The sequence below is a fragment of the Papio anubis genome, chromosome 6 (genome assembly GCF_008728515.1).
Source record: "Papio anubis isolate 15944 chromosome 6, Panubis1.0, whole genome shotgun sequence".
NCBI lineage: Eukaryota > Metazoa > Chordata > Mammalia > Primates > Cercopithecidae > Papio > Papio anubis.
The window spans coordinates 45,056,685-45,070,533 of record NC_044981.1 but is presented as its reverse complement, the minus strand read 5'-3'; the positions used below and the strand labels follow the sequence as shown (position 1 = coordinate 45,070,533).

Here is a 13,849-nt window from a genome sequence, read left to right as displayed (position 1 = left end):
AGATCCTAGTTTTAATTTTAACTTTATATTTTAGATGGAAATAATTTAACCATAATTTTTTTTTCTTTGCATTCTGTCACCCTCTAACAACCTTAAGGGCTTCCAAATTCCTAGTCATGCTTTCGATTGTATTGAACCCTATTTTTCCCTCCAGTCTTCCTACTGCAATCAGGATGGGTTTCTTCCTAGCTTCGACACTGCTGCCATTCTGGGACCTCTCCTGCTTATCTGGGTTGGAGCCACTTTTCTTTGGGTCCCACACAGTGAGGTGTCCTTGACTCCCACATCTTTCTCAGGATAATTAAATAACTCACCTTGCTGAACTCCCACAGTACTCCATTTGCCTAATAGGGTAGCACTTTATGTTGTTATTTCCTTATCCTCCAGGGAAGGACTGTGTCTTATTCATCCTTGAAATGGTACCTGACTTACAGCTGGCCCTCACCTCAATAAACACTATTCAAATTAAACAAAAACACTGAGCGCATGGCAAGGCACAGTGGCTCACACCTGTAATCCCGGCACTTTGAGAGGCTGAGGCAGGAAGATCGCTTGAGCCTAGGAGTTCAAGACCAGCCTGGGAAACATAGTGAGACACTGTCTCTACAAAAAATAAAAATAAAATTTTAGCCAGGTGTGGTGATATGTGTCTGTGATCCTAGTTACTTGGGAAGCTGAGGTAGGAGGATTGCTTGAGCCTGGGAGGTAAAGGTGGCAGTGAGCTGTGATCATGCCACTGCACTTCAGCCTGGGTGACAGAGTGAGACCATGTCTCCAGGAAAAAAAAAAAAAAAAAAAAAAATTGAGCACGTTATTACAATTTAATATCTTGATTGAAGGGAAGAGCTGAGTCATCGGTTTCACTCATATTAAAGAGGAAATAGGTACTGTTATGTTGATGGGAAATGAGAGGAGGAATTAAATGTAGGAAATAGAATAACAAAGAACCAACTTACAAAAAACTAAAACAACCCATATCAGACTCACTTTATAATCTGTATGTCTGTGTTGACTTATCCTCTTGGAATGTGAGGAATATTCTTTATTAATTTTACTTACTGGGTTGCCAGATATAATACAGGAAGCCCAGTTATCTGAATTTCAGATAAACAACAAATAACTTTTTAGTATATGTACCAAATATTGCATAGGGCATATATATACTAAAATACTATTTATTGTCTATCTGAAATTCAAATTTCACCAAGTGTTCTGCATTTTTATTTGCTAAATCTGGGCACTCTTCACCGGGCATCTTCTCAGGGCACTAAACTGTCAAATGCCAACCGATGTGGGGCTGCTCATAGAATATGACCTAATGACAATGGGAGATGACATTTGCTGGCAATGAGAGAAGTGAATAAAATGTTGTATACTTGTTTTTAGGAGCTGTTCTCAAAGCTTACCACCTTTTTAGTGTGGGGTTAGGTCTTCAACTTCAACTTTGTCTTCATCTTTGTCTTAAGGTCAAAGGAAGACATTAGAGATCTCTTTGGTAGGGCATAATGTATCCTTTTAGATTGATATTTGTGGGCCATTTGTTTTACAGGGGGTTAGTCCAGGAAGTACAAGACAATGTCATTAGGTGGATAGAGTTTCATTTAAATTAAAAAAAAAAAAAAATCTATTGTTAGGTTTAAATGAGTCACTGCTTCATTAAGCATCAACATTAGATAACACATATTGAATGAATGTTTCCCATAGGCCAAGCTCTGTCCAAAGCATTTCACATGTATTCGCATTTTATGCTCACAAACTGCCTCTGACTGACTGATTTTTATTTTCTTGATTTTACGGATGAGGGGACTGAGAAGCAGAGATGATGAACTTCCCCAAGGTCACGCCACTGGTAAGTGGGAGAAACAAGCTAAAATTCAGGCCGTCTTACTGCAGAGTACTCAAAATCAAAATAAACCAAATTTCATCTCCAGTTCTGACAACTCACCAAAAACCAAAACACTATTTAAAAATATAAAATTTTAATAACACCCCACATAAATTTCCAACTACTTTACCTAAGTTTCTAACTGAAGTTTTAAATGAGTGTGTTTTTTAATTTATTAGAAAGTGGATTGAAGAGAAAGCATGGGAAAATGAAGGAAGGCGTTTCAGTTAAACCCCAAATAACTGTTAAACTGAGCTATAAAACGGCTCCTTCTAGCTCCATTTGTCCTCAGACCATAAGTGCTATTCCTGATTGCCCTTCATTGTCATTTCCAGGGAGAAATGACACCAGCACAGTGGCAGGCCTTCCAATCTGGAGCACGGTCCACACAGCTTCCGAATTGGTGTTCAGTGTACAATGCACCGGAGTGCGGAAAATGCGCAGGGCATTGCCAATTATAGATGCTCGGAGTAATTCAGTATATTCAGAGAACATGGGGAAAAAAGCAAAACCAGCCTGATTGTGGGGCGAATTCAGCAGGGAGTAAATCTGATTCGCATCAGTTCTGCGGCCCGGAGTTGGCGAACACGGCACCACCCAGGCATTGCTGCACTCTGCCCGCAGCGGGCTGTTAACTGCGGGTCCAGGTGCGGGCCCTGGACCTGGGGAGGGTGCTGGGTGCGCTGGAGCATGCTCGCGTCGGGAGCCGCAGCTGCTAGTGGGAGGCCGGGGCCACACACGCTCCTCCCCGGTACCTCCTCCAGCATCGCCCGGGGAGGAGAGGGTCGGGGACAAAAGGCCGCGCGGAGCGGACTCGGGACACAGCCGGCGCGCAGCCCACCCGCCCGCCGCCTGCCAGAGCTGCTCGGCCCGCAGCCACGGGGACCGCCGCCGGTCAGAGGCTCGCAGTGCTGGCGGCGAGAAGCAGTCGGGTTTGGAGCGCTTGGGTCGCGTTGGTGCGCGGTGGAACGCGCCCAGGGACCCCGGTTCCCGCGAGCGGCTCCGCGCCGCGCCTGGGTGAGGAGGGGTCCCCGGGGCGAGGCGGGAGTGGGAGGAAGGGCACAGTCGCCGCGCTGGAGGCCGGGACCCCGGAGCGGCGACCGGCTGGGGTGGGCTAGCTGAGCCGCACCCGCTCTGCTGGCCGGTCCTGGGCTCACAGTCCCTGCAGCCCTCGGAAACGGCGCTAGGATCCCCGCGGGGAGCGGGGGAGGGTGCCCGGATTCGACACCAGTTCTTCCAAACCTTTTCCCGAAAGGAAAGGAAGCAACTCTAAGAGCTCAGAGCGAGTGGGGGAGAATCAGGTCAGGGAAACAGGGAACACACGGAGTTTTCTTTTCTTTTTTTGGTGGAGTCTCACTTTGTCACCAGGCTGGAGGGCAGAGGCGCGATCTCGGCTCACTGGAATCTCTGTCTCCCGGGTTCAAGCGATTCTACTGCCTCAGCCTCCGGAGTAGCTGGGACTACTGGCGCGCCCTATCACGCTCTGCTAATTTTTTTGTATTTTTAGTGGAGACGGGGTTTAGCCGTGTTAGCCAGGATGGTCTCGATCTCCTGACCTCGTGATTCGCCCGCCTCTGCCTCTCAAAGTGCTGGGATTACAGGCGTAAGCCAACATGCGCGCTCCGGAGTTTTCTTATCTGTAGATCTCCTACACGGACAATCTCTCTCTCCCTCCCTCCCTCTCTCTCTCACACACACACACACACACACACACACCCCACTTTGCCACACCTCTCCCTGACTCTGTTCTCCCTGCCTCTGCTCTCACTCTCCTGAGGATCTTTGCCCACAAACAAAAGACTTTGTTTCTGTTTGAGATCCTTTGGCTAAGACTCAGCATTTTAATTGTCATGAGGTTTTATTTTTAAAAACATTAAGCAAAATCAGAAAACAGGGAACACTGTCTTCCTCCTCATCTCTTGGAGCTTGTAAGAGAAATTTCTGTCACCGAAAACGAAAAGTTCGGGCTTTTATTCATGCCTGTGGTTCTTGAGATTGCTGCAGGGGTGATGAGGGAGGAGGAGAGGTGCCTGTGGCTCATAAATGGCAGCTTGCCACCTTTAAAAGGCACACGGATTCAGATTTGGGAGGGACGTGTTAACAAATCAGGCTTACACAATTTCCTTTGATCCAAATGAGAATGCTGGGCTGGGAGACTGGTATATGGGTAGCAGCTGGAAAATGTATCCCCTGAGGTGTTGGCAATCCCAAGAGGCTCAGCACCAAGCCTTGAGCTTACATTGAATTCAGAGATCTGAGCATTAAGCACTGGTCTGATCAAGAAGAAGCAGATGGCCTTCTGGTCATGAGGCACTGGTGAGCTTCCATCACCCAGGCGGATTCCCTCACAGAGGAATTCTGCTGGCCCTGCAGAAAGCCGTGAGACAGCCCACCACCTTGGCATTTTCTAGCAGGCCTGCTTCAGCTCCTTGCACTTGGGCACTGAAAGGGCTTTCCCCTCCCCAGATATTTGTGCAGCAGAAGCTGCTGCTGGCCATGTGGTGATGTCTCAATGTCTTTCTTCATTGAACTGCGCCCTTCATACCCAAGGCTGGCACCATAGTCTGTCACTACCTGTACAGCCAGCGAGACTGAAGGAGTCGCAGCGTTAGGAGTGTTGTGAATCTGGTTTGGGCACTCATTTTACAGTTGAGAAATCCATTCTGAGGTGTGGAAGGGCCTGCTTAGCACTGCAGGACTTTTCCCTCAAACAGAGCCTGGCACAGCTGGGTCCTCATTTCCTCTGCATTGCATCTCTGTGCCCTTTGCACTTTTGTCGCGAGGAACATACATGGGCCTAAACACATTCCCTCACCCTCACCTTTACATATGAATACGATTTTCCACCCTCTTTGAAGCTCTGTCAGCACAGAACATTAAGAAAAGTACTAACTAGGTACCTGAGCAGCTGGAGTGGGAGCACCTGGGAAGGTCAGTTTAGGAGTCCCCTTTATCTTCCTTTTCCTGATACCCAAGAAGATGGCTCTTTTCTGGAAAGGAAGGCGGTTATTGGATTATTTACACTCTGATTCCTCTTAAGCCTAATTTTTTTTTCAAGATCCATGATAATAAGGCTGACTGATGTCTCAAGACGTTGAGAAATTTCCATAAAATAAAAGCATTGAAGAGAAAGCACTGAGTGAAGAGAAATTGAAGGGGAACATTTAATTCTAAAATCATATTGTTCCAGAATATGATTCTGGGTTCTTACTGCCTTTCTTTATGACGCTAGTCACCTGTTAGACACATTATGTGCCCTCACTGTCATTTTGCTCAATTTTATGGGCATGACTCATAACATTTATAGAAACACGCTAATACATACAAATATGTAGGGTTTTTGTTGTTAAAGAAACTTGGCAGTTGAGGAGAAATAAACAGTCGCGAAATAAACTTACTATTGTAAGAGTAGATGCTCATTGAATTAAGTGGGCTAGTTGATTCCTAGTAGAAATTGTATTCATTCATTCATTTCAAAAAAAATATTTTTTGATCAGATCCTAAGTGCCATGTGCTGAGTACAGAGCAGTTAGTGAGATACATATGCTCTGTGCTCTCATAGTGCACACATTCTAGAATTGAGGGATGAACAAAGTGAATTCATATAGTGAGAAGAAAAGCAAGCAGAGCGCTGCAGGATAGTGGTGTGTGTGTGTATGTGTGTGTATGTGTGTGTTGGACATATGGGAGATGCCCAGCTTCTTGGATTGGATTGTGAGGAGAGACTTCTCTGCAAGAAAGCCTTGAGATGAATCCTCAGGAAGATGGGCAGACATTCCCGTAGAGGGAACCACAAGCACTAAACGTCCTGGTCCTGGGAACAGGTGTGATGTGCTGGAGGCACTGTTGAAAGGCCAGTGTGGCTGGAGTTAGGTGAGGGAGAAGGAGAGTTGGAGGAATGAGCTTTAGGGGCAGGAGCCAGATCAGGAAGAGCCTCATAGGCCAAGGGAAATATTTGGATTTTACTCTAAGTACAAAGAGAAGCCAAAAGAGAGTTTGAAGCAGAGGTGTGACATAATCGATTTACATTATAAAGAGCTGACTCTGGGTGCTATGTGGAGAGTGGATTATAGGGGAAGGAGAGGGGACAGGAGGACAGCGGCGAGTTTACTGATGGAGGGTGGTAGCAGTAGATGGGCATAGGCTATTTTTTATACTTACAGTGGGAAGTTAATGTTTCTCTGTCTCAAATTTCCCATCTACAAAATGGGAATGACATTGCTATACCTGGTCCACTTGTAAAAGCTAATAAACAAATGAATATGCCCTGAAGTGTAGTGTAACACATTATTACCATTATTATTTGCTAATATTGTATTACTTTGAATTCCCTGTGCTTTATTTTAAAATTTGTTTTAATAAATTTTGATGTCTTATTATATTCTTTTCAATAAACCTAATTTATTATACATAAAAGTATTTTTCTCTGTTCAGAGAATTGGAAACTCTTAACTGAGAGTTACCAATAAAAACAAGTCATCACAGAATGTAGGGAAATTATTGCTAAAATAATAGCTGGCTTAATTTCAAAAGTTGAATATGCTCAGATGAAAATTCAAAAATGGAATAATTAAAGCTGGGAATGGGAAAAAAATATTTTGGACCGATTTGCCTTTGTCCTGGCTATGGCCATGCAGATATCTGTGAGTGCAAAGATTTGTAGATAACTGAAAATATCTGTATGGCAGCAGAATTTCTGGAGAAGGCTGTGGACCAGAGTTGAGTAGGGTTGTTTCCCTTAGTGAAGCATTCCTCAGAAGAAGCTCTTGAATTTTCTCTCGTTGATAACTAAGTTTTAGAGAGTCAGGAAGTTTTAAAGTTGTTTATCAACTAGGATAGCGATGTTCTTCACAGAGACAGGACAACCAACTGCCACAATGAGGCAACTCTGTTTCTCTTTCCTGACTCACTTTGATGTGCAAGTCACTAGAAGGAGATATGCCTGCTTAAAGGAAACCAAGCCCTTCCTCGTTTATATTGTGGGCAGTGGAAATGTCAGCTCATGACTTAATAGTCCCTAGGTCATGTTAACTTGCCAGATCCCCTTAATTATTTATTGGTCAGTGTGTCTGAATTTCAGCTCGAAGTGGCTAGTCTGGTGATTCGAATTGCAGACAAAATGTGATAGTAATTCTGGGATCTGTATGATTTATCTCTTGCCATATCTACCACCATATTTCTCTTAGGACTCGGGAGTGGGGGTGTTTGGGTATCTTAAAGGGAGAAGTTACATCTCTCCTTGAAGCCAGAAATCTATTTGTTTCACTCATATTTTGAAATGTTGAATTAGTTGCTCCTTTAAAAATCAGTGGAAATTACATACAAATGTAATTTTCCAGCTTTTCTTGGAAACAATCAGATCATCTAGTGACATGGAGCTGCCATTCCTACATGGAAGCAATTAACTGGAATAGAGTGGTAGTTGCCTTCTTTGGATGATCCAGCTTGCCACAGTCCACGCCAGTCCTTATTCTATTGCATGGACCTGTTTGATTCATTTAAATTACCTGTCTGGCCCTTGTAGACTTTTGATTTTTAACTTCAGGTTTAGGGCAATCAAGTGCGGCCTGTCTGTTACACTTTCACCCTCATCTAATGCAGGAATCTATATTCCAGTACCCCTGCTGGTAGTCCCCAGACCTGTACTTTGACTGCTCCTCTGATAAAGAAGATAATGCTAATTGTTGAAAAGCTCCTGTTGATGGAGCTGTACAGTCTGGGCCCACATAGAACATGTTTAGGACCCTTGCACAGGACTGTGGCTGTCACATGCCATCTTGGTTTTCCCCATTAAAAGTAAATATTCCTCATTCCTTCAACAGCTCCTCATGTGACTTGCTGCCTTGTTCCCTCATCATTCTGGTTATTTTGGGGTTATTGTCCCCTGGCCTGAACCTTTATTTCTTAAAATCCTTAAAGCCCCACCAATTCAATAAGATGTGGTCTAACTGGTGCAGAATGCAGTGGGAGGGTGGCCTCCCTTTCTCTATGATGTTATACTTTTGTCATGCAACTGAAGATGTCTTTAGATTTTTCTTGGCCAATCTATTGTGTTTTTAAATTTACTTTCAGGGCTTATTTTCCAGTTAGATTGTTCCTGAGAGTTTATAGGAGAACTGTTCGACGTACAGCTTGAGAGCAATTGTTTTCAGCTGAGGATGATTTCTGCCCCCACTCCAGGGGACATTTGGCAATGTCTGGAGACGTAATATTTAGTTGCCACAACTGGGATGTGCTATTGGTATCTAGTGGGTAGAGGCCAGGGATGCTGCTAAACACCCTGCAATGCACAGGACAGCCCCACAACCGAGACTTATCAGCCCTAAGTGTCAATAATGCTGTGCTTAAGAATCCCTACTTTATAGTCAAAGTCTAGGTTCAGATCCTGGTTTAGCTACTTCCTATCCTTGTGAACTTGGGCATGTTATTCAACCTCTTTGTCTTCATTTTCTCATCTGTATGTTGAAGAACTCTGAGGACTAAATGACTTCATTTATATGAAATACTTAGAAGGGTACCTGTCACAGAGTAAGTCATCATTATTGCTAACTGCCGTACAAACACGATCTTATTTTTCTACCACATTTTATTCATTTTGGTGTGTACATATGACGTCAGATAAGTGGGTGGGTAAAGTTTGGGGAAAGCACTTCATTTCTAATCTTGCCTATCGGATGGGCACTGGTGCATTTGGATGTTTTAGGAAGCTAACAGCTCTTCTCAGAACTGCCTTCCCTCTGTGGCCTTCATTATCATTTTTCCAGCTTCTTTTAGTGTTTTCCTCTGTATTGGGGCATATATGTCAGTTTAATACTGCATCTTCCTGGAGAACATGGACACTGAGTTCCTTTAGCAGGAGAGGATCTGTGCCTGTTGCTTGTACATCCTGTTTCCGGTGTGCCTCAGGCTCCTCCACACTGCAGTCACTGTGGCTTGCACCTGCACAACAGATTCCTGGGGCTGAGGAGCAATTGGTAGACTTCAGATAATAATAATAGCATTCCTCCAAGGGCTCACATCCCCATAACAACCTCACTATCAGGGTTCCCCTTTGACAGATGAGGAGAGAAAAGCAGAAAGTAGGTAAGAACTTAACTGCGGCTACCAAACTAGTAAGTAGCAGATTCAAGATTCAAACCTTGGCAGCCAGAAACTGGAGCTAGATTTCTAAACCGCTTTATTATTCTGACACAGGTAAGTTTTCTCAAGAAGTATACCCATGGCCTTAACCTGACCATCATGTAGCCATTTATGCATGCAACACTCCACAGATCCAGTTACTCTTACTATTGTGAGTAATATTGCATACATGGGGTGTGTGTATTTGTGTATATATGTGTTTATTATTCTTCCACTGTGTTTCACTTTTTAAGGGCACGGGTTGATGGTGACTTTCATTTTTTCATGATGCAAGGAGCTCTGATCCTTTAAGGAGAAGCCACAGTTACTCTAGAAAAATCATTCTTCTGAAGCTTTAAGCTCATTGTAAGACTATAGAGAATATAATAGCTGAGGTCATAGTGCCAGGTTGGCCTATCTAGGCAGGCAGGTTGGGGGACTGAGTCTGAGAGTAAGATCAGGAACTTTCAGTATAACAGCAAGCTGCACAGTGATGTTAGACACCTTTTACCTTTTATGACCATTAAGCCATATAGGACACCAAACATTTGGACATTTGCACATGGGATGCAGATTAGTTCCCATTTCCAAAATTGTGAGTAGAATCAACTAAGTATATGGTTACTTGCAGGTTTTCAGTACAGTGCTTGTACTTATAAATGGCTGTGTTATTAAACTACTTCTACAATAGGGAACTGTTTCTTATTTTGCTCTTTTGACCCTACTTCTTTTCGTAGGTTGTGAAATGATTATGCAAGAGTTGTGGCTACTGTCCCCAAAATAAGAGGCTTTTGACACTTCTGCAGAAGTCACTTGAGTGCTACACATTTGAGATAACGTCCAGGTTAAGTTTTGATTCCATTAGCCAATATGGTAGAGAAAAAATAATAGAGTAGATACTATCTTTTCTCTTTCTTGGTTTCAAATTAGCAAGTATTGAGTAGGACATTTTTTGCAGATACTTTTAAAGAGAATCATATATCTTAGATAAAGATGGGACCTGAGAGTTCAACCACACTCATCCCTTTTTCAGCATCCCTGGCAGGGAGTTATTTAGCAGTGTCTGAGTTCTCATGACAGGGAACTCCACACTGTGAGGTAGACATCACAAATTACTTAATTATCAAAATGTTCTTCTTTTTATTTCTCATGCATCTGCCTCCCTAGAATGAAATATTTCTTCCTTATTAAACAAGAATAGAGTTGCCCCAGCATTTTCTTAGATCAGGGTTTCTCAACCTCAGCATTATTGAAATTTTGAGATTCCTCTATGTTGTAGGGCTGTCCTGTGCACTGTATGATGCTTAACGGCATCCCTAACTGCTACTCACTAGATGCCAGTAGCAGCCCCCTCCTGGTTGTGGCAACCAAAAATATCTCCAGACATTAAGAAGTGTCTTCTTGGGGGACAAAACTGCTTTAGATGAGAGACACTGTTGTAATGTTCTAGCTGCATTCTCCAGCCTTCATCCTATTGTAAAATATCCAAAGAAGATTTTATCTTCTTCAGCAACCATTTCGTCTAATAATGGGTCTGTTTTGAGGTATTTAAGCCACTTTCTTTGACTTTAGTTGAAACTGAATTGGGCTATTATTTGCTCTTTGTCTCATTCGGTTACTTTATATGCTCCATATTTGTTTTCTATTGCTGCTATAAAAATTTTCCGCAAATTTAGTCACTTAAAGCAACACAATTTATTATCTCATGGTTCTGAAAGTCAGAAGTCTGACATGGCCTTAATAGGCTAAAATAAAAGGTTGAGTGAAACTTCAGAGGTCAGCAAGGCTGTGTTGCTTTCTTGAGGCTCTAGAGGTCTCCTTACCTTTCCAAGATTCTAGAGGCCATCCACATGTCATAGCTCATGCTGGCTTCCTTCATTTTCAAAGCCTGCCATGGTAGGTTAAGTTCTCACATCACATCATTTGGACCTCTTCTTCTGCCATCCTCTTATACTTTTAAGGACTCTTGTGATTACATTGGGCCAGATAATCCATGATAATCTCCCTATTTTAAGGTCAACTGATTAACATTAATTCCATCTGCATCTTAATTCTTTTTTGCTATGGAACGTAACATATTCGCATGTTCTGGGGTTTAGAATATGGACATTTGGGTGAGAGTGCATTGTTCAGCCTGTCACATGCCCCCATTCCAAAGGTCAATCAGGAAGAATTTGGAGAGTACTGATACTTAACAAATGAGCATTTTCTTTTCTGACTCTTTACCAATAACACAAGAGTTAAGGCCTGCCTGCCCTAATCTCTTGCCAGGACTGGGTTTTACTTGGATGGTTTATTTATCAGCTCTTCACGGAGATTCCAGACTTGAGATTGGACATTTTACCTGTTGTTTTGGTTTGTCTTTTGTTTTGAAAAGGGAAATGATGCCTGATGAGAATTTAACAGTGACAAATAGGGGAAATAAGGATTTGTGGCAGTTATGGTTGTGTATGGAGACTGCAACTGAGATCTGAAGAACAGGTAGGGAACTGTGGTTTCAGTGGGAGAAATGAAGTCTACGGGAGAGAGCAGAAAGGTGGAATCCATTTAAATGGAATGTATTATCTGAGTGCTCATTGAAAGTCTTCTTGATTGCCAGGATGATATTTTATCTAGTGGTCAAGGTGCCAAATCGAAGATAATTATTTTCAGGCCTTACTATTTGAAGAAAATTATTGATTTTTAAAGTGAACATTCCCATTGATTTAGAATGTTGGACAAGAGAAAAGTAGGAAAAGCTTGAAAAAATTACCTTTAGTTTCTAACTATACAAAACTCTCCAAAGAAGATAAACTTGGCAAACATTTGTTATTTTTTGTATTTGTTTTTCTTCCTCCTCATCCCCCTCCTCTTCCTCTTCTTATTCTTTCTCTTCCTCCTCCTCCTCCCTCTTCTTCTTTTTCATGTATCTGGGATCATGGATAATTTTCTTAATTCTCTACATGGCGTTTTACTTGATATTAAACATAAACACTCTTCATGATCATACAAATGCTTTTTAAATGTCCTTTAAAAATTATTTATTAGTAAACAAACATTTTATACTAAAAAATGGGGAAAACACCCATAAGTTCATAACCCCTTTTTATATATTTTTTACTATGAAGTTTTAAATGGTAATTTTATATATATTTTTTCAATTAAAATTGCATTGTAAATAGTTAATTTTGTGACTATCATGTCAATAACTGAATAAAAATCCCATTGATTATATCGTCTGATATTTGTAGGGTTTTCATTGTAAGTATATATATGTGTATGTGTTAGCTCTTACAGAGTTGGAATAAACATTGCAGGTCATCAAGGTTTCAGAGTTTTATTTTCCTATGTATAAGATATTTTTGTGCTAATCCCAGGGATTTAATTAAAAGGTCAGTTAAGGGTGTGGACAATTTAAGTCTTGCCAAATTGCCTTCCTGAAATCAGTGTTTCCACTTACAAGTCCACTGGCATTGCTGACTTGTTTTGGTAAACTTTGCAGTCTTAAAACGTAAGTCCTGTGTTCCTAGACTTCTGGCCTACTAGTTATTGATCTGTTTGACCAGTTACATGTTTCTCAAAGAAAGTTTTGGCCGGATGCGGTGGCTCACGCCTGTAATCCCAGCACTTTGAGAGGTAGAGGTGAGTGGATCACCTGAGGTCAAGAGTTCATGAGCAGCCTGGCCAGCATAGAGAAACCCCGTCTCTACTAAAAATACAAAAATTAGCCAGGCATGGTGGCAGGTGCCTGTAATCCCAGCTACTCAGAAGGCTGAGGCAGGAGAATCCCTTGAACCTGGAAGGCGGAGGTTGCAGTGAGCTGAGGTGGTGCTATTGCATTCCAGCCTAGCTGACAGAGTGAGACTCCATCTCCAAAAAAAAAAAAAAAAAAAGGAAAAAAATTTTGTATTTTTGTATTGACCAGTGATTGTGGTTATGGTAACAGATTTTCATGCAATGTGATGATGAAGACTGCTGTACCAAGGGTTTTAGTGTAGTCCCTTTGGATTCTCTAGTTCTAAAAGAATGTCTAAAGTTACCATTAGGCTTTTCAGGGTCCTAGTTCTTAAATATAAAAACATTTCTAGCTAACTGATATCCCATGGTTGAGAAAAAGGCACTTACCTGTGTAAAGAGAACTTTAAAAGTGAAAAGACTTTTTATGAATTATTCCTGTGTGTTCATATTCAGAAATCTCTGTAGTCATTGTGATTATTACATGTTAATATGGTTCCTGGCTCATAACTCCCGCAGCCCTTGCTAGAGTCTTTTGTTATAATATTGGAGTGTTTTAGGCCTCAGGAGCAGATCTCAGAAAGCAGAATCTTTCTCTCTGACCTTTTCCTGCCTTCCTTTCACCTGCCCAAGGCAGGACTCTAACCTGGTTGTAGGTTATAAGACCCTCATTCCAGGAAGGGTCCTCTTACCCTGGAGGATGGAATGCTGCACAGAGAGACCAAGGATAATCTGAACAGACAGGCCTTGCTGGGTTTCCCCTGTGAGTCTATTAGCATTAGGGCTTACCCTTATTGTCCAGTCATATTTCTACACAGCTGTTCATACTTTGTTGAATCTATGCATAAAAATAGACAGTTTCCCCTGTATCTTTGGGTTTTCATTCTGAAGGCTCCTTGTGAATACATATTAGATAAATAATCTACCTTTTACAAGTTGAGTTTTCAGTGAACCTTCAGAGGTCCAAGGGCAATGCCACCCGTGGCCCCCTTGACCCCTGCAGGGTGCATGTATTCAAGCCTAGAAATGCGTCTGGAAAAAAATCTGTTAGCAAGTCATTATTTGTGAAGAGACAACTCAATTTACCTTTTCCTGTTATGTTTGGAGTTTTGAAATCATCTATTAACTTTA

The 13,849-nt window shown here is 42.1% G+C and overlaps 1 protein-coding gene across 2 annotated transcripts in view; it reads left to right on the top strand.

The window, feature by feature from the left end:
* The first annotated feature begins 2,670 nt into the window (after positions 1-2,670).
* PLA2G7 (phospholipase A2 group VII) overlaps positions 2,671-13,849 on the top strand; it is a 32,956-nt gene continuing 21,777 nt past the window's right edge. The window contains exon 1 of one of the 2 annotated variants that reach the window (XM_009205318.4): positions 2,671-2,902. The gene's annotated coding sequence lies outside the window, so the exon portion shown is untranslated. The remainder of the gene's footprint in view (positions 2,903-13,849) is intronic. The other variant, XM_009205319.4, reaches the window with a different exon arrangement.